Here is a 20,520-nt window from a genome sequence, read left to right as displayed (position 1 = left end):
AAGTAAATGTGTGGAGTTAAAAGTAGTTTGTAGAGTTGTGATCCTAAAAGTAAGTTAGATCTTTGTTTTATGCGTTGTCATTTCATATCACCTTTGACAGATTTGTTGCCATGGTGCTTGCATTAGGCAGACTTACTTTTTCTCAGACATAACTTGATATAAACAGAATGCATAGAAGTGGTACAATAATGATCTATGAAGACAGTAATGTAAACATACAAAATGGGGTGGGGACACTAATACATTGTGGTAATTAACATTTAAGTCAAGCCCTTTTGTTGAACTTAGGGTTGTGTCTCTTTTGATCATCTGGCCACTTTGATGGTGGCTGCACTCCTGTTTTTTTCTTGTCTGTTTCTGTTGGTTCGTGCCTGGTGGCTGAAAGAAATGTAAATAATCCCTACTTAGTTCTGCAAGTGTTAGTGGCGTGTCTGTGGATGTGAACTGGTTTTTAGCAATGTATTTTGATATCCATCCACTACCCCTTATTCCCATTTTTGTACATGGGGACGGGGGTGTCACTTCTTCAGTGACAATCATCTAAAGCCAAAGTTTACAGTGCTGGGTATATTGCCACATTAAAAGTTGCTATGTAGCCTAGACACTTGTACCACATACTAACACTGTTGTTCTGTAATAGACATGGGTGTGCATATGATCATTCCTAACTTGAAGTCATCATTCTGGAACTTCAAGAAACAAATAAGGATGCATTAAATAGATTCATACAGTCATAGATTGTTACTAGGCTGATAACCTGGGGGCCTTTTTATGCCTAGCCAAGTTTTCCTGAAAGAATAATGATGTCTTGTATCTGAATAAGACATTTAGAGCCAGACATTTATAAGCTACCTCTGTCCGTAAGGGTCATGGATGCCAGGCCCAGTGTAAATTTCCTGTTCCTCATCCACTGGTGTAAGTTGTGCTAAAATTGGTTAATAGACAGACTCGGCTTCACATGGATGGAAAGCCTGTTCCATAGGAGGGGCAGTCTCAGGAACACACATCTGTCTCTCCAGCATGCTCTGTTTAAGTCACAGACAAAATTCAGGTCCCTAGACTTTGTATTTCTGGTACTTTTTAACATGCGAATATGTAGGAGATTCATAAGTATGGTGTTTGTGTTTGGCGTGTAAGCCAGGTATAGATCATCCCCTCAGCAGTGTATAGGAGATTGAGTAGAGGGAAAGGGCTTTAAGGCACCCATGTAAAAAGCAGGTTTGCTACACTTTGTATTGCTTTTGCAAGGGACCTCTGAGGTCACTCAATATGTAGGAGATTCATAAGTATGATGTTTGTGTTTGGCGTATAAGCCAGGTATAGATCATCCCGTCGGCAGTGTATAGGAGACTGAGTAGAGGGAAAGGGCTTTAAGGCACCCATGCAAAAAGCAGGTTTGCTACGCTTTGTATTGCTTTTGCAAGGGACCTCTGAGGTCACTCTAGTTGCTGTATATACCTGGTCAGGTACATACCAAAGGGAGCTTTGTAGTCTATGATTGATCTGATAAGGGCAGAGTACAGTGGGATAATGACCTCTTTGGACCTAGATGACTTGTCATTGCTTATAAGGTGTGCAACATAAAAGGATTTAATCACCACTGTGGCCACATGGTAGTCAAAGCTAAGGTTACTGTCTACGTATGTACCCAGATCCCTGACTACTGGGTTGACTCTTGGGGGCGTATTATCAACATGGTAACTAGCCAGGATGGTTGGCTTGCCAAAGCATACAATTGTGCATTTCTTAGCATTGAGTTTAAGACTATGGGTTTGGCAGCCTTTGTTAGTCAGAGATAGACCTTCTTGAAGAATGCTATTGTCTGTGGGAGAGTTGATGAGAACCTCCCAGCTTGCAGTCATCTGCAGACTTCGTCAGCCATAAACCTCTCCTGTCTACTTGTATTTTATTGTGCGGTTTGTGTCCAGCATTTTTTTAAGGTGAAGATAGAGTAAACTGGCTATGAGCCTATGTCCATGTATGCATAGGCAACTTTCTTCAAAAAACAATGATTTGGAATACTTCCTGCAAGGAAATTTTGACTGTTAAATGTGAGTACTTTATGAATGACAAAAGAGGGCCATAATAAGCTTAAACAACTGTATTCCTTGAATGTGTTTGCACAAGCAAACCAGTAGTATAAAGGGATGCAAATTGTAAAACACTATTGAAAGCAAAGCAAAATTTTATCTTTTATAATCATTATTTGTACAAAGATGCATCTTTGATCAGTGACATATCTTATTACCTCCATCTTGAATTAGCAGAACAAATGCTTCATCATAAACCTTCCAATAAAGGGTAATATATTATATCCCCTTTGATATTACTCCATCAACATTCTGCACTTTCACGTTTTATTTATTTGTCATTTGTTAATCAGGTTAGACCAACTGAACCAGTGGCCCATTTTCAAGGGAGACCTGAGGAGAAAAGCTCCAACTTACAATACAGTACAATTTGTGAAACATTACAAAAGAAATGATATTCATTACAGGAAATACAAATTTTGGACAGACTAGAATGAAAAATTAAATTACAGGCTTAGAAAATGTTCTGTAGTAATTACAGATGGAACTACAAATGAGTATAAACAACAGATGCTACACATTAGAATTATCTTGGTTTTATGTAAGAAGGTATATCCTTTCATTTGTATCAGTTGCATAATATATCTAAATTATTCGAGTGATGTATGCTAATTGTATAAATTATATATTAAAACATTGTAAACATAACCTAGCTGCAGTTTAGTATGCGTTAATAACCAGCTCCACCAGTCCCTGGAATAACTCCTCCCCCAAAAGCCTTCTTTTACCTTGCTGACAGGCAAAGCTTTTTCTTTTGTGTTCTCACATATAACTCACTCACTTGAAGGGTGTACTTTTCCATTTTCCAGCTACTTACTGATGATATACTCATTTGTCTTTCAGTTGTGTACTTCAAACTGCAGTTGGTAAATAATTCACTGTTGTCACAAAAGTCTCCAGTTACTTTTGGCTTCCACATGATCCATATTTGAACCAGATCAAAGCTGCATTTTAGTAACCCACATTTCATACTGCAAGATTCTGTATTTTCAGTTTTGTCATATTTATATCTTTTATCATGTGTCCTTGTTCACTGAGCCATAAAAATACAAAGAAAGAAATATTGCCATTGTTAATATTAACCTTTTGACACCCATGCCTCTAATTTAATACTTTGCATCTTCCCGTGTTTACTGTGTTACCAATATCCACAGATGTATTTACTCTTGACATTTCAAATTGGTAATATCAAAAGAGTCCAACAAGATATGTATTCAAGCAGTCATGCTTCTCCCTAGACTTTGATATCCATCTATGTACATTCAGGGGTCTTCTCCTTCCTGCTGTAAGATGCCTACTATTCTCAAACACCCCAGGTTAACTATCTGTTAACTTGGGATGAGGGCTCAGCAGTTCAGTCTTTCTTCACGTTAATACAGGTAAATACCAAGAGTTTTTGTCTTCTCGTATAAGCTACAGCTTTTAATATTGTCCATGATAGCCTGTGCTTACATAGGGACAACCCATATTCTAGTTGACTAAAAAAGAACAAAGTGTCTTAGAGGCTTCCCAATTACACAAGGTTAAATGGTGCCATACTTCAATCAACTAGTTTCTCTGAAAGCATAAAACATCAGAAATTTCATGCTGTAAATGTTCCTCAATGATAGGAAACCTAACAGACAAACAGTTGTTTCTGACAATAGGATACTTAGATGGAGCAAAGCAAGAAAAGAGAAGAAACTCTTGGAGTGGAGGAGTTGACTGACTTTTAATAGTATATCATGAAAGAATAAAGGAATGTTTCATATACTCAATGTTAACAAAGCCTTTTAACAAAGTTAAAACCAGTGCGTCTGTGTAAACATGCAAAATAACCTTGTTCTTGTACAGTGTGCTGTGTTATCATGGACAGTCATTGTGTCAGCATACCCATTGTTTTCAAGCTGTCTTCACAGTCCTGGAACTGTTTACTCTCCACTAACTCCATGTTCATTGGTAGTATCCCTGTTATGTATTCATTTACCATGTGTGTTTGCTTTTGTCAATGAACAATGATGCACCTGTAAGAAAAATAAATCTTTTTAATGGGTACATTGGCTGTATCTTCAGTTACTTTGAAAAAACATTCTTGGTGTTCAGACTTTTGGACAGAATAGTCATTAGATCTAAAGATCTTTTCCTTCCAATGTCAAAGCCTTCTTCTTGGTATACTAATACTTAAGTCTCACCAGTATACTCCACATCTTCATACTGATGGTATGGATTCCATTCAGTAGAAAACCGGAGATTCTAGTAAGACACGGAATCTAAACTCTCTACTCTCTGTGGTACACCAGTCACGCCTAAGTTCTTCTTTCATACCTTTTCTTTTTTTTTTCATCCACTTTAAGAATGAACTTTGCTAGCTTAAACTGAACTTTGAAATCCTTCAGTGTCTCATTTGTTTTTCTTTCCATTGATTGTATGCCATCAGTTTGGTCATAAAGTATTGTGTTCTAATCCACAGTATTTGAGTGCAGATTAGTCATACATTTTGAAAGTTTATTATTACTCTTTTGAGGTTTAGCCAAGACCATCTGTAATGTAACCCCTCTACTGCAGTAGAAGCGTAGGCATCTACAACCTCTTTGGCACCCCTGGATTCTGTCTTTTCTTCTGCTATGAGAACTATAGACATATATACAAGTTTCAAGCATTCTTGAAGATATTAGTCCTTTTTTTCCCTTTACCTAGACCACATGAAGTAACACTTAAAACATCAGTTTGTAGGTTTGTGAAAATAAAAACTTTTTTCTTATTAGCTTATATAAATAGAGCTACAGACTAGATGAAGAAAATGCCTTCCTCTTTAAAACATGTCACAATCTCTCTGAGGCAGAAACATGCTTTTGGGAATTAAAAAAAGACTAATAATGATAATTTTATAGAACTCATTTATTTGGAATCCATTTCATAGACAAGTTATTTATTTTAAAGCTAGTGTTAAAACTTTTACAAGAAGTGCTAATTGCTAACAACTAATTTATTTGTTGGTATAAAATGCAGGGTGCATGCATCCCAGTAATTCACTACGGTAGATTTTAATGAAAATAATGGTGTGATATGAGAATGATATGCATACTATGATTGTACTTCTTCATGTTTTTCAGAAAACATTAGAAAAAATGTCAGTTTAGACTAAGTGACCATTTGTCAAATGTACCAGATGTGATTTGTATACTTGGTTGTACATCCTCAAGCAGATCATCAAAGCAATAGTAGGTGGTCTGTGCTTAAGCTTATTACGGGGATTGCAAAGGTTACTGCATATCATTCAAAATGTTAGACCATACTGGAAACATTTGTGTTTTTAATGCTTTTGTGGAAAATGTGTGGATGTTTGTTGAAAGAATGGCACTTGAGGCATAAGCAAGGGTTCTACACCAATACAGCCAACACTAAAAGACATGAATTACTGCACATACTTTTAATAGTACCAAAGAAGCCTGAGACAAATAATTTGAAGGGATTATAAAGGTTTTAGATACTAGCTGAAACCCAAGCCAACAGTAGATGTAGAATGCTACACATTTAATAACAAAGATCAGATGTCCAGTTGAAAGTGTGGGTATCTGGCTGTGTAACAAAAATACAGAGTCTAGGAGACCATTGCCAGGAACTGGCTGAAATTTTAGGAGTCAAAGCTAGAATGTGACAAAGTATGATAAAGGCATACAAAAAGGTTGCTGTCAAAGGAAGGTCTACCATGCAATAAAACATAAAAACACTGATGTCTAGAAAACATTGGCAAGGCGTTCGATAGCTGCAGCTTGCTGTGGAAGTGTATGTGTGGTTAATAAGGCAAACATTGGGAGTACACAGAAGAAAGTATATTTTCATTGGATGAGCTTGTTGGTTTAAGGAGAAATACTATAGGATATACCATAAGAGAGGCTATGTCAACCTGATATGCAACTGACAACATAGCAAGTAGGAAACTATCAAACTATACCCAAGATATCAGTTGTATATGAAATAATCAGCAAAGACAACATGGGTGTGCTGGAAGGCATACAGAGTGATACATAATCCATGCAGCATGATACACAGTGCTTTAATGTACACCATGAGAGAAACTTATACTGTAAACCTATGTGGGTCACTCCACTGGTTGTGCAGGTGAAAGGTGTGCAACTGCTGGCTCTACCAGTGCATCAGGGTACTTTCTGAACCCAAGACACTGGCAGTGTGAGTGGATATGTTGTGTCTATACCGTAAGACACTTCAGTGTACCGTACTGGAACATGTAATATTGCAGATCTCGAGAGTCTTCTTTTAAAGTCAAACTAAAAGGAGATCTGTGGAAAATTACGATAAAGAAAAAAATAGAAATGATGAAATGAAGTATGAAAGAAAAATATTGAAGTGGTAAATAAAATGAAGAAAACATAGGCATCAAAGTATTAAGTTATTGTTTTTATTGTGGATTTGGTGATGTAGAAAAAAGTATAAGGGAGTACACAGAAGGCAAAGAGAATGTAAACAGATTATTGAATAAGGAGATTTTATGTGGAGACTAATATTGAATGATTCCTTTTAAAAGTGCAAATGAGATGTAAAGAAAGCTTATGCAGTATTAAAGAATATAAAGATAAATCAGTTGAACATTGTTTCATACAGTGTGATGAGGGGTTTGGATAAGAGTTGTAAAATAATTTAATGCTTTTTTTATGGTGATCTGTGGAAAGTGTCTGTATTCAGACAGCTTGCAAAGTATGCAAACCAGCACAAAATATCTTGTGTACATTGCAAGACTGTCCCAATTCATAGACCCTCCCTTGACCAACTCTAAGCATCACCTTGCACATCTGGGCAGCAAACTTTGTAGTGCCGCATGTAAATTCAGTAGTCCATGGGCATGATCTATATAAAAGTGATTCCCGGTGTACTGCTTCAGTAGGAAACTTGCATACTATGAGATTCATAGACATCTGTACTGTGTTTGTTCTGTGCAGGAACAGATCTATGAATTCATAATGTGCGTAGCAATCTAGCCTCACATACCTTTGTATTTCAGTAATAATAATCTGTGCAGAGTGAATTGGAGCCATTTTAGTCTGCTTATATTACCAATGTACATAACTGGTGATGTGTGCATGTGAGTGAATTAGTATGCATGTATATGTCTGTGTCACTGTGTGTGCAAGTACTGGGGCTGTGTCTGAGTGGGTCTGTTGGGGTAAATTTGCAAATGCTTATTGTGTGTGTGTGTGTGTGTGTGTGTGTGTGTGTGTGTGTGTGTGTGTGTGTGAATGGGAGTAAAAGTACTGAGATGTGGGGTGTGTACGTGTGTGTGTGTGTGTGTGTGTGTGTGTGTGTGTGTGTGTGTGTGTGTACGCTCACTGCCATTTGTGCTCCTGTGAGATCTCACTGCACTGCCCAGTTGTTTCAGCTGCTCAGTGATTTGATTCATAGTCCAGTATATTCCAAGCTAATGTGATATTGTCCTTGTAGAAGTGTGCGTGACTGTGGCCCATTTAATGGCACAGCACTTCAGCTGAGCACATTAACACAGGGTGTGTTGCACTGCTGCACCATTTTGTACGAGTACTGGCCAAACAGTATGATGAACATTTAAGATGGACGAAATTTGCAAGATGTGTTAAAGCTATAAGTTTTGATTGTGGACTACAAGGTAGGTGGGTTGAAATTAAAGACAATTTTTTTCTTAGTATTTACATTTACATATGTAAATAAATGGTAATAAAGTTAATCAGAGCATGGGAAGAAGTGTTTTTGATGATTTGAACTGAAGTAATGTCTAAACTTTTGATACCATCAGAAAAGCTTGTATATTGTTTAAAATTGTTGCACATTAGTAACAAAATTAAATTATTGATCAGGGAGGAAGAGAAAACAGAAAATGAAGACATAACACAAAAAGTATGTAGGGCAGCTTTTTGGGGGTGTTGAGAAAGGTGGCCAAGGCAAACGGGAACAACTTTCAGTTTGGCTCATGTGTTTGATAAGACTTGAACTGAAGGAACAATAGCTTGATATGTGGAGGCTAGACATACAAGTCCACGTGGAATGCAGAAGGGGAGATAGAGAGAAAAGTAGCAGCAAAGCACCAAGAAAGACAGGGAAGAAGTCTTATTCAAGACGTGTAGAGGGAAAGAAGGTGGTGAGGAGGGAGGCTGAGAACTCGCTGAGGAGTAGTAAAAGTATAACGAGAGCAAAGAACAGTCAACAGTTAATATTTCACATAAGTATTGCCCAAAGAAGCCAAAAGGAGGGCCCAGGCTGGTAAGATGAGATAATGCCAAGGCAAGGATAAATCAATTGGAAAATAACAGAAAAAGTGGAAAATGACATTGACAGGCTTGAGGTAGTTAAGAGGCATGAGTTAGATGGGTTCCTGGTAATAGTCCTAAAAGGAACTTCTTTAACCTCTGTTAAAACTTTTCAGCAGATCCAGTAAGACGGTAGGAGTCCCAGGAGGCAAGAGGTAAGTGGTAGTGTTAGTTGGTGTGTGTCAGTGGAGTAATGAATAAACCAGGAAAAAGTATAAACCAGTTAAAATGATGTCATTAGAGGAAAACAGAGGAGATTTTGCTGAGTCAAGGAGTGGAATGAACTGCTCATTCTCCGTCATGAATTTCCAGCTTGAAACTCCTGTCAAACTGACCTGATGTGGCTTTTTGACTTGGTCGGAGATGTACTTGGTGGAGTAATCCTGCAGGATGTGATTTCTGTGGATTTCACAAAAGCTTTAAATCCAATCCAGTGCTGCAGGTACCTTACAAAGGTAAATGGCATAGGAGATATAAACTGTGCAGTTTGGTAAACTGGTTAGTAAATTAGCAACAAAAGGTAGTTGTGAGGGTGAGCTGTTGGAGGTTCAGAAAGTGGTAAATGGTAGTCCTGCGTCCAGCCCTATTGTTTTTATTTGTTTTGAGCCTCACACAGTAAAGCTGGTTGCTTATGTTTACACCAAAAGCAGAAAATAGTTTCCAAGCCTATTGGGAGCAGTCCATTCAACAAAAATAACTTTGTTGTGTGTCTTTCGGCTTTTCCCGGTTAGGGGTCGCCACAGCGGAACTCTGGTCCGCTAATGATTGGCAGTACATTTTTACGTGCCGAGTTGCTGGCCCTGACGCACAACCTTCAACGAAGGTATGCCCATTCACGCATGTCTCCACACAGAAGATGGTCTAGCTGAGAATCGAACGGGACAACGTCTTACTGTGAGGCGATAACGCTACCGCAGCACCACCACCACAGTCTCAACAAAAATAACGAACATAAAGTAATAATAAAGTAGTAAACTAAGTAATCAGAAGATTTTTTTATGGTGATACTAATTTCTGTAATTTATAACAACTCAGGCAATACTGACTTTTTTTAGTTTGACTTTAAAAGAAGATTCTTGAGATCTGTATTATTACATGTTCCAGTATTTCAAACTGAAATGCCTTACACTGCAGAGATGGTACATCCAATTACACTGCTAGTGTTTTGGGTTCGGGAATGACCTTGAAACACTGCCAGAATCAGCTGGGCTCAGGAAGGAAAGCTAAGGCTGCAAGTTTCCTGTTATTCTCCTTGGAGATGTAACAGGGATATCTCTCTCTCTCTGTCTCTGTCCATCTCTGTCTCTCCCCAAACACCCTGGGTATTGATTAAAGATGATGGGCTAAACATACCACTAGAAGTCCACAAACCCATTGCTCCTACAGGTGCATTATGAGCCCTGTGCTCATTCTGCTCTTGTAGGCAGAGAGAGCTTGAGAAGGAAAAAATCTTCCAAGTCAGTGTGACAGCCCTGTAAGGACTTCATAGGCAGACTTAAGCCTGAATAGGTTAAGGTTTGGAGACTTGACAAACCTTTTGAAAAGCAGCAGTAAGTGGATGGGGAGGCCAGAAAATATGCATGGTGAGCAGGTGAATTTCCCAGTAAAAGGTTTGTTTGTAAATATATTTTATTTATATATATATATATATATATATATATATATATGGGTTACCTTAATTTGATCGACAGCCCATTTGACCGAAACCCATTTGATCGAAATTTCATTTGACTTGCAACCAGTAATTCAGTGCACTTCAAGACAAATAACAGGGATTGGTCCCCCTCCCCAATGTCGTGCGACCCTGTAGTTGGTATATATAGTTGGGGGGTGGGGGACAAAGCCCCCCACCTAGTTCCCTTCAAAAGAAGAAAATAACACAAAAAGTACAGATTTTGAACGAAAATAGGTGGGGGGCTTCTCCCCCCAGACCCCCCAATGTGGAGGGTTCGCCCCCACACCCTCTAACTATATATACCAGCTCTAGGGTCACATGACCTTGGGGAGGGGGACAAATCCCTGTTATTTGCCTTGAATACTGGTTTTCTATCAAATGAACATTCGATCAAATGAGTTTAGATCAAATGAAATTTCGATCAAATGAGGGTAACCCCCCCTATATATATATATATATATATATACCCCAGGGATTACTTCAGCGTCACTGCTTGACAGAGGCACAGCAAAATGATAGGCATAGTTTTTATTCAAACTAAAGGGGTGGCGAAAGCCACATAACTATGGGCTAGGCTTATAAATGCCCTTGGGCAGATAGCCTAGTATGAACCTATGAACCTATGAACCTATATATATATATATATATATATATATATATATATATATATATATATATATATATATATATATAGGAAGCAGTTAAGACATGGTTTGTACCCATACCTGTATTTACTTTTAGACTTTTGAAGCACAGCAACTCCAGCTGCAAGCATAGTTTTAGGGATTATTATTAAGAGCTGTTCATGTCATCTAAGTTATCTGACAGGGAAGTTTCTAAGTCCATCATTAAATCTCTACTCATCTCTGTGCACAGATGTGAAGCCCAGATATTACAGACCTCATGCATTTCTGGACCAGCTCATCTTGTATACGTAATAAGACTAGGCTGTGATGACTGCTGTTCTGAAGTTTTGAAGCAAGTGAGAAAATGTGAGATAAGCCATCTTGTAGAGTCTAGGGCAGGCCTTTGGTAAGAGGTTTCCATGATGAATGTTAGTCTCCTGATGTAAGGCTTTTCCAAGCATTCACAGTAGAGTGTTATTGACTTTATAAATCACAATGATTTTGAATGTCTCTTTCTGGTCCTTTAAAAAAAATGTACTTGAAAAGTATTTGAAATCTAATGACTCCTTAAAGTGCTTTCTCCAATAGAAGCATTCCAGGATTTGTTTGGCTGCCTTCTTCACCCCTTTCCACCATTAAGCAAATGTTGTCACATTTTTGGCATCCTTAGGAATCGGTCCATTGCATGTTAGTTTTTCAAAACTGGAAAAAAATGCTGTAAAGCTGCTTTCAAATTTTCAGGATAGGATTATGATACTAGCAGAGTGGATCTAATTGCTTATTAGATGGTGGTAGATGTCCTTCAAGGATGCATCTGCAGTCCTAACAAATGGGTTGTCCTGGCCTCAGGCATCCCTTCGGTCGGCCGGATTCCAAAGTCTGGGTCTGGCCTCGGCTGATGTCGCACTTCACCCGACGTCATAGCTGCAGTTCAGCGGGTATAAAGGCATCAGCCAACGCCATTTTCCTCAGTCTTTCTTGCCGCGTGGCGCCCGAAGCAGAAGCTGTTCGCAAGTGCCGGTCGGTCAGAACCAGAGATTGCTACTACCGAAGACTTCTAAAAAGCTAAGTACCCCGTTGGGGACTCTTTCTTGCCTCAGCCGATGTCAGAAAAAGTGAATAACTTTAACTTGTGGGAAACAAATACCTCATAAAGATTTCCACTCTTACTGCCTACCTTGTTTAGGCCCAGACCACGACGTAGCAGCTTGTCTAGCCTGTGCTTCCTTCAACCGACGAACACTTAGACGTTGGTCGGAGTTTGCAGAGGAGTTTTTCGGCTCCGCTTTTGCTTATATCATGCCGTCGGAGACTCCGACTTCACATTTAGCTAAAAAGCGTAAGGAAAAGGACCGACACTCGCGGTCCGCGGTTTCGCCCGAAACCGCGGCTAAGCCAACCGCGAGTGTCTCGGTTTCGGCCGAAGCCGAGTCCGCGGTTCTTCCTTTGGCCGAAAACATGCCTCCTTCTACCGAGGCCTCTTCCAGCATGGCTGAATCTGCTACTGAAAATCCACCTGCTCTTACAGTTTCTCAGGATTTATCAGATACTATCCCCTTAGATGTATCTACTCCTGCACGTGGAGCTGCTAGGCCCCCTGCATCCATGTCAATTAAGGCTTTTGCCAGGGCTAAAGCAGCTAAATCTTCAAAAGCCGTGCCTGCTAAAGCCCCCTCTCACAGGCCTAGCTCTAGTACTCAAATGCTTAGTCTAGCAGAGGATCTCATTTCTTTGATCAGGGGAACCCAGTCTCACCCTGACAGGGCCTTTCACCCACCTCCAGAGAAGAGGCTTAGAGCAGAGCCCCCTGAGCCAGTTTCTTCAGATTATTCCTCTGATGATTCAGAAAATACAAATCCTCCAGAGGGCCCTTATTCTCCATATGAGGACTCTGATGCAGAGGATTCCATACCTTCTGCCTCTCCTCCTGAGGAATTTTCTTTGGGGAAACCTTGCATGCTATGAGGGAACAATTTCAATGGCAGGGCCAGGATTTTTCAGACTCTAGGAAAAGGCTTAGGACCTTTTTGCATTTACCACAGCATAGGCCTTTAGCTATTCCTCCAGTACTTACAGTTGTGAATGATGCATTTAATGATGCTTGTACTGCCCCTGACTCACTGCCTCCGGCCCCTGCTAAGCCCGACAGATACTACAGGGTTCCGGACACACATTATCATTTGTATAAGGCTCCTATTGCAGATCCTGAAACTATTTCACAGGGCCCCAAAGCTGTAACAGCTGCCTCTGCCAAAAACCCCCTCCCTTCTGAAAGAGAATCTAGGGCATTGGAGAGATGGGGTAAAAAAGTTTATACTTCTGCTACTCTTTCGGCTAGGGCCTTAAACTGTCAATTCCACATGATTCAGTATCAGGAATTTCTGTTAGATCAGCTCACTAAAAAACTGTCCTCGCCTGAACCTTTAGACCGTAAGTCCCTTCAGGATTTGGTTCATAACACCCAGCAGGTCAGTAATCATTCCTTAAAATGCGGCTATGATGCACTGGAGGCTTCCTTTAGATCAGCTATGACTGGTACAGTGATCAGAAGGCATGCATGGTTAAAAGAGCAATCCTTACCAGACCATGTAAAGTCAAAGCTTCTAGATGCTCCCATGGAAAAGCACAGTTTGTTTGGTTCCCCTGCACAGCAAGTGTTGAAGAAGGTGGAAGAAAAAGCTAAATCTGTCCAGACAGTCAAGGATTTCTTACAGATCCAGCCTCCGAGGTTTAGTAGGAACTGGCCTTCCAAGAATTGGTCCTTTTCAGACACCACCAGAGCACAGAGAAGCAGAAATAGACGCCCTAGAGGCAGAGGTCAATCCAGAGGTGCCTACAGGGGACGTCAGTGGCAGCCTAACAGCCAGAGAACTACTGCCACAGATCCAGCCACTACCACTTCTACAGGACAATCACAGTGACTTGGCTCTGAAACCGCCTACCAGGGAACAACTGGCAGCACCCTTAGGCCGAAAATTAGCCTTATTTTCAGTAAATTGGCATTACATTACAGGAGACAAATGGATTTTACAGACAATAGACAAGGGCTACAGGTTTCACTTCCATACTCTTCCAAGGAAGAGAGGAATGCCAAACCTACCTCCAAACCAAAGGACAAACGCTCTACAGCAAATAGACCACTTACTAAGGATGAGAGCTATAGAAAAGGTACGCTATGGAACAAGGACAAGGATTTTATTCAAGGCTTTTCCTAGTACCAAGAAAGGAAAACCAATGGAGACCTATCCTCGACCTGTCCGCTCTAAACACATATCTCATTGTTCCAAAATTCAAAATGCTGACCCTACAGCAACTTCTTCCCATGCTGGGCAAGGAGTCTTGGCTGGTGACTCTGGATCTCAAGGAGGCATACCTGCACGTCCCCATACGACCAAATTGCAGAAGATACCTCAGATTTCTTGCAGGATCAGAGCATTATCAATTCTCAGCATTGCTTTTTGGCTTATCTACTGCGCCCAGAGTATTCACGAAATGCCTGGCATCAGTAATTGCTCATTGCAGGCTTCAGGGAATTCAAATTTATCCATACCTGGATGACTGCCTGTTACAAGCGGACAGCAAAGACAAATTAACAAAAGATTTGAAAAAGGTTATTCACCTGCTGCAAGCCCTGGGATACACAGTCAACGCAAAAAAGTCAAGGCTGATACCATCCCAAAGGATAACCTTCCTGGGTGCAGAACTGGACACATCAAACCAGATGGCATTCCTCACAGCAGAAAAACAGAAGCAGCTACCACTCTATTTCATGGCATTAACAACGCAGAACCAGTTTACAGCAAGGAAAATCCTGCAAGCCCTGGGTTACATGGCATCCTGCATAATAATAATTCCACATGCCAGACTACATATGAGGAAGTTGCAATGGTACCTGAGGAATTTATGGTCTCGGCACAAGCACAGCCTAGAAACCCAAATTCCAATAATTCCATGCCTGAAGCAAGAATTCCAGTGGTGGGCCCAGGCCTGTCAATTGAACAAAGGACTGCCCTTCCACAGGCCTCACCCAAGCCAGACTATCACCACAGATGCCTCAGACCTCGGTTGGGGGGCACACATGGTGGACAAGTGCATACAAGGCTTATGGACTCAAGACCAGATGAACCTACACATAAATCAAAAAGAGATGCTGGCAGTAAAACAGGCAATTCAGACATTCAGACCATTTCTTCAACAGGGTCATTTGCTGATAAGGACGGACAACACCACGGTTATGTGGTATATCAACAAACAGGGAGGCACACATTCATATCCTCTATGCCGGATGGCAATGGACCTCTGGAATGTGGCCCTGAGCCTCAACATTCAGCTCCAAGCCATATTCGTGCCAGGAAAAGAAAATATACTAGCAGACATCTTAAGCAGAACCACCATGGATGCCCACGAATGGATGCTGCATCCAGACATCTTCAAAACCATCACAAGGAAATGGGGACTGCCAGAAATAGACCTGTTCGCATCCCCACACAACCACCAATTGAAAAAATTCTGCACAAGGACATACCACCCACTTGCTTGGAAGGTGGACTCCCTATCCTTCAGTTGGGAAAACCTGACAGCATATGCATTCCCACCTCTTCCTTTGATGCACAAAGTGCTACTGAAGATCAAAGAAGATCACCCGAGGATCATCTTGATAGCTCCAGATTGGCCGAGGCAACATTGGTACCCGCTACTGAGGAGTATGTCCCGGGAACACGCATGGCCTCTACCCCTACTACCTCTACTGCTAACACAGAACAACCTCAAAATCCTGCATCCAAACTTGAAAACACTGCAGCTAGCTGCTTGGGACATTACATAAGGAAAAATAACCCAGATTTATCTCAAAGGGTTAAAGACATTATCTTGGAGGCTCGCAGACCCTCAACAAGGAAAACTTATTCAGCAAAATGGAAAATATATCTCATTTGGAGTGCAACAAAAGGAGTAGATGCATCATTGGCAAACATAGCTAACATCCTGGAATACTTAGCAGAGCTTTTCCACAATGGTCTGTCTTACTCCTCCATTAAGATTCATGCATCAGCAATTTCAGCAGAATACAACATGGATCCTCCAGTCTTTTCTCAACCTCTACTCAGGCAGTTTCTCAGAGGAATTAAAAATGTAAAGCCACCAAGGAAACCACCATTGCCTACATGGGACTTGAACTTTGTGTTAGAAAAGTTGACACTCCCCTTTTGAACCAGCAGCAACAGCAGAATTACAGTACTTATCTTGGAAGACTGCATTCCTGCTTGCAATCACTTCAGCTAGAAGGGTTTCTGAATTACAGGCATTAATGGCAGTACAGCCCTTCCTTATCTTCCATCAGGATAGAGTGTCCATGAGAACTAATCCTACCTTTATGCCAAAGGTGGTCTCCAGGGTATCATTAAACCAAGCAATACACCTACCAACATTCTTCCCAACCCACAGAACAGGGGAAAGATTGCTGCATACCTTGGATGTACACAGACAATTGCGCTACTACCTGGACAGAACCAAGAACAATAGAAAAACTGACCAGCTTCTGGTAGCATATGCAACAGGAATGGAAGGAAAAGCAATTTCAAAACAAACAATCTCAAAATGGATAGGAAATTGCATTCGATTTTGTTACTCTTTTCATGGAAAGGCAACTCCAGAAAACATCAGACCTCATTCCACAAGGGCTACAGCCACTACTACAGCTTTCTTACGAGGAGTGGCTACCAAAGACATTTTAGAGGCTGCTACTTGGAGCTCCGTGCATACATTTGCCAAGCATTATAATCTGCCTTTATACTCCAGATCCCGAGCAGGTTTTGCCACTGCTGTTTTGCAAGGGATCTTAACTACACCATAAACTCTTAGTGCCTCCTTAGTGCCTCCTCCCCGTTTGGCTGTGGTATTCTACCCATGGAACAAGGACAAGGATTTTATTCAAGGCTTTTCCTAGTACCAAGAAAGGAAAACCAATGGAGACCTATCCTCGACCTGTCCGCTCTAAACACATATCTCATTGTTCCAAAATTCAAAATGCTGACCCTACAGCAACTTCTTCCCATGCTGGGCAAGGAGTCTTGGCTGGTGACTCTGGATCTCAAGGAGGCATACCTGCACGTCCCCATACGACCAAATTGCAGAAGATACCTCAGATTTCTTGCAGGATCAGAGCATTATCAATTCTCAGCATTGCTTTTTGGCTTATCTACTGCGGGCAGAGTATTCACGAAATGCCTGGCATCAGTAATTGCTCATTGCAGGCTTCAGGGAATTCAAATTTATCCATACCTGGATGACTGCCTGTTACAAGCGGACAGCAAAGACAAATTAACAAAAGATTTGAAAAGGTTATTCACCTGCTGCAAGCCCTGGGATACACAGTCAACAAAAGTCAAGGCTGATACCATCCCAAAGGATAACCTTCCTGGGTGCAGAACTGGACACATCAAACCAGATGGCATTCCTCACAGCAGAAAACAGAAGCAGCTACCACTCTATTTCATGGCATTAACAACGCAGAACCAGTTTACAGCAAGGAAAATCCTGCAAGCCCTGGGTTACATGGCATCCTGCATAATAATAATTCCACATGCCAGACTACATATGAGGAAGTTGCAATGGTACCTGAGGAATTTATGGTCTCGGCACAAGCACAGCCTAGAAACCCAAATTCCAATAATTCCATGCCTGAAGCAAGAATTCCAGTGGTGGGCCCAGGCCTGTCAATTGAACAAAGGACTGCCCTTCCACAGGCCTCACCCAAGCCAGACTATCACCACAGATGCCTCAGACCTCGGTTGGGGGCACACATGGTGGACAAGTGCATACAAGGCTTATGGACTCAAGACCAGATGAACCTACACATAAATCAAAAAGAGATGCTGGCAGTAAAACAGGCAATTCAGACATTCAGACCATTTCTTCAACAGGGTCATTTGCTGATAAGGACGGACAACACCACGGTTATGTGGTATATCAACAAACAGGGAGGCACACATTCATATCCTCTATGCCGGATGGCAATGGACCTCTGGAATGTGGCCCTGAGCCTCAACATTCAGCTCCAAGCCATATTCGTGCCAGGAAAAGAAAATATACTAGCAGACATCTTAAGCAGAACCACCATGGATGCCCACGAATGGATGCTGCATCCAGACATCTTCAAAACCATCACAAGGAAATGGGGACTGCCAGAAATAGACCTGTTCGCATCCCCACACAACCACCAATTGAAAAAATTCTGCACAAGGACATACCACCCACTTGCTTGGAAGGTGGACTCCCTATCCTTCAGTTGGGAAAACCTGACAGCATATGCATTCCCACCTCTTCCTTTGATGCACAAAGTGCTACTGAAGATCAAAGAAGATCACCCGAGGATCATCTTGATAGCTCCAGATTGGCCGAGGCAACATTGGTACCCGCTACTGAGGAGTATGTCCCGGGAACACGCATGGCCTCTACCCCTACCTCTACTGCTAACACAGAACAACCTCAAAATCCTGCATCCAAACTTGAAAACACTGCAGCTAGCTGCTTGGAACATTACATAAGGAAAAATAACCCAGATTTATCTCAAAGGGTTAAAGACATTATCTTGGAGGCTCGCAGACCCTCAACAAGGAAAACTTATTCAGCAAAATGGAAAATATATCTCATTTGGAGTGCAACAAAAGGAGTAGATGCATCATTGGCAAACATAGCTAACATCCTGGAATACTTAGCAGAGCTTTTCCACAATGGTCTGTCTTACTCCTCCATTAAGATTCATGCATCAGCAATTTCAGCAGAATACAACATGGATCCTCCAGTCTTTTCTCAACCTCTACTCAGGCAGTTTCTCAGAGGAATTAAAAATGTAAAGCCACCAAGGAAACCACCATTGCCTACATGGGACTTGAACTTTGTGTTAGAAAAGTTGACACTCCCCTTTTGAACCAGCAGCAACAGCAGAATTACAGTACTTATCTTGAAGACTGCATTCCTGCTTGCAATCACTTCAGCTAGAAGGGTTTCTGAATTACAGGCATTAATGGCAGTACAGCCCTTCCTTATCTTCCATCAGGATAGAGTGTCCATGAGAACTAATCCTACCTTTATGCCAAAGGTGGTCTCCAGGGTATCATTAAACCAAGCAATACACCTACCAACATTCTTCCCCAACCCACAGAACAGGGGGGAAAGATTGCTGCATACCTTGGATGTACACAGACAATTGCGCTACTACCTGGACAGAACCAAGAACAATAGAAAAACTGACCAGCTTCTGGTAGCATATGCAACAGGAATGGAAGGAAAAGCAATTTCAAAACAAACAATCTCAAAATGGATAGGAAATTGCATTCGATTTTGTTACTCTTTTCATGGAAAGGCAACTCCAGAAAACATCAGACCTCATTCCACAAGGGCTACAGCCACTACTACAGCTTTCTTACGAGGAGTGGCTACCAAAGACATTTTAGAGGCTGCTACTTGGAGCTCCGTGCATACATTTGCCAAGCATTATAATCTGCCTTTATACTCCAGATCCCGAGCAGGTTTTGCCACTGCTGTTTTGCAAGGGATCTTAACTACACCATAAACTCTTAGTGCCTCCTTAGTGCCTCCTCCCCCAGTTTGGCTGTGGTATTCTACCCATTTGTTAGGACTGCAGATGCATCCTTGAAGGACATAGTACAGTTTTGTACCTACCATAAATGTAGATGTCCGAGAGGTATGCATCTGCAGTCAGGATTACCCACCCTCCTTCCCCTCTGTGGTACTCCTAGGGTATTTGCCCATCTTGTAGCTAGCTGGGGGAATCTATTATGGTGTATTTGTTTGTATATATATATATGTATATACATGTTTATTTCTATTTGCTCTCTATTGTTTGGAAACATTTGCATTTATCCAAATTTAGCCTTCCTAGAGGGCACCTGGCATCTGGGGCAAGAAACACTGAGGAAAATGGCGTCGCTGATGCCTTTATACCCGCTGAACTGCAGCTATGACGTCGGGTGAAGTGCGACATCAGCCGAGGCCAGACCCAGACTTTGGAATCCGGCCGACCGAAGGGCTGCCTGAGGCCAGGACAACCCATTTGTTAGGACTGCAGATGCATACCTCTCGGACATCTACATTTATGGTAGGTACAAAACTAAACTTTTTCCAGTGTGCGTTTTTGCTTAACAATTAGCAAAAAGTTTCAGTTGTAATAAAGAATTGTAATATACCCAGACACAAGGGACCCTGTGATGAGTGTTGGTTGTGGAAAGCAGAGTAGTGATAACTTTTTTTTTTTTTTTGGGGGGGGGGGGTAGTACATAAAGAACATGAAAGCTATGGGGGAGTAAAACCCTTATACAATTAGAGTAAAAAGGATCTGAGGATTCTAATCGCCTCCAGCCTGAATCATCTATAGCAGTGTGTGAATACAGTAGTCATAGCAAGTTTGATATTGGCAGCTGTTAAGTGTAGGTGTGCAATCAAAGGACTCTGATGTCTTCTTAATGCATAACTAGAGCTCTGTTTATCTAGAGTATGGTATTCAACAGCAGATGTTCTACAGAGAGAAGGAGGTACGGTTGGCATAGGAGTTGAGATAGAGAACCATAAAGATGAAAAAAGGGATGGAGGGCTTGGGTATGAGGAAAGGGTGTGCATGCACTCACTGGAAAAGAGGAAACTTGAGGGGGTGTTGTGAGTACACCTTACCATGTGGAGTCCGAGAGGGAAACTTAACAAAAAGGGTGGATGGTCAGTAAGGCAGCATATTGAACTTTGGGTTAGGGTGAAGTATTGTAAAAAGTTGCAGGGCCATGCTGCTGTTTGCCAGTATGAAACAGAGGTATGCAAGTTAACTGAAGGATTAAGAGGGTGCA

At 41.3% G+C, this 20,520-nt stretch overlaps 1 protein-coding gene across 1 annotated transcript in view; it reads left to right on the top strand.

Moving 5' to 3' along the window:
- SYNE2 (spectrin repeat containing nuclear envelope protein 2) overlaps positions 1–20,520 on the top strand; it is a 3,814,665-nt gene that overhangs the window by 3,460,807 nt on the left and 333,338 nt on the right. The window lies entirely within an intron of this gene.

Source organism: Protopterus annectens, chromosome 6.part0 (genome assembly GCF_019279795.1).
Source record: "Protopterus annectens isolate FY-2018-M chromosome 6.part0, PAN1.0, whole genome shotgun sequence".
Lineage (NCBI taxonomy): Eukaryota > Metazoa > Chordata > Ceratodontiformes > Protopteridae > Protopterus > Protopterus annectens.
Note: the sequence above shows the minus strand (reverse complement) of the source record. Positions and strands in the feature narration are given on the sequence as shown.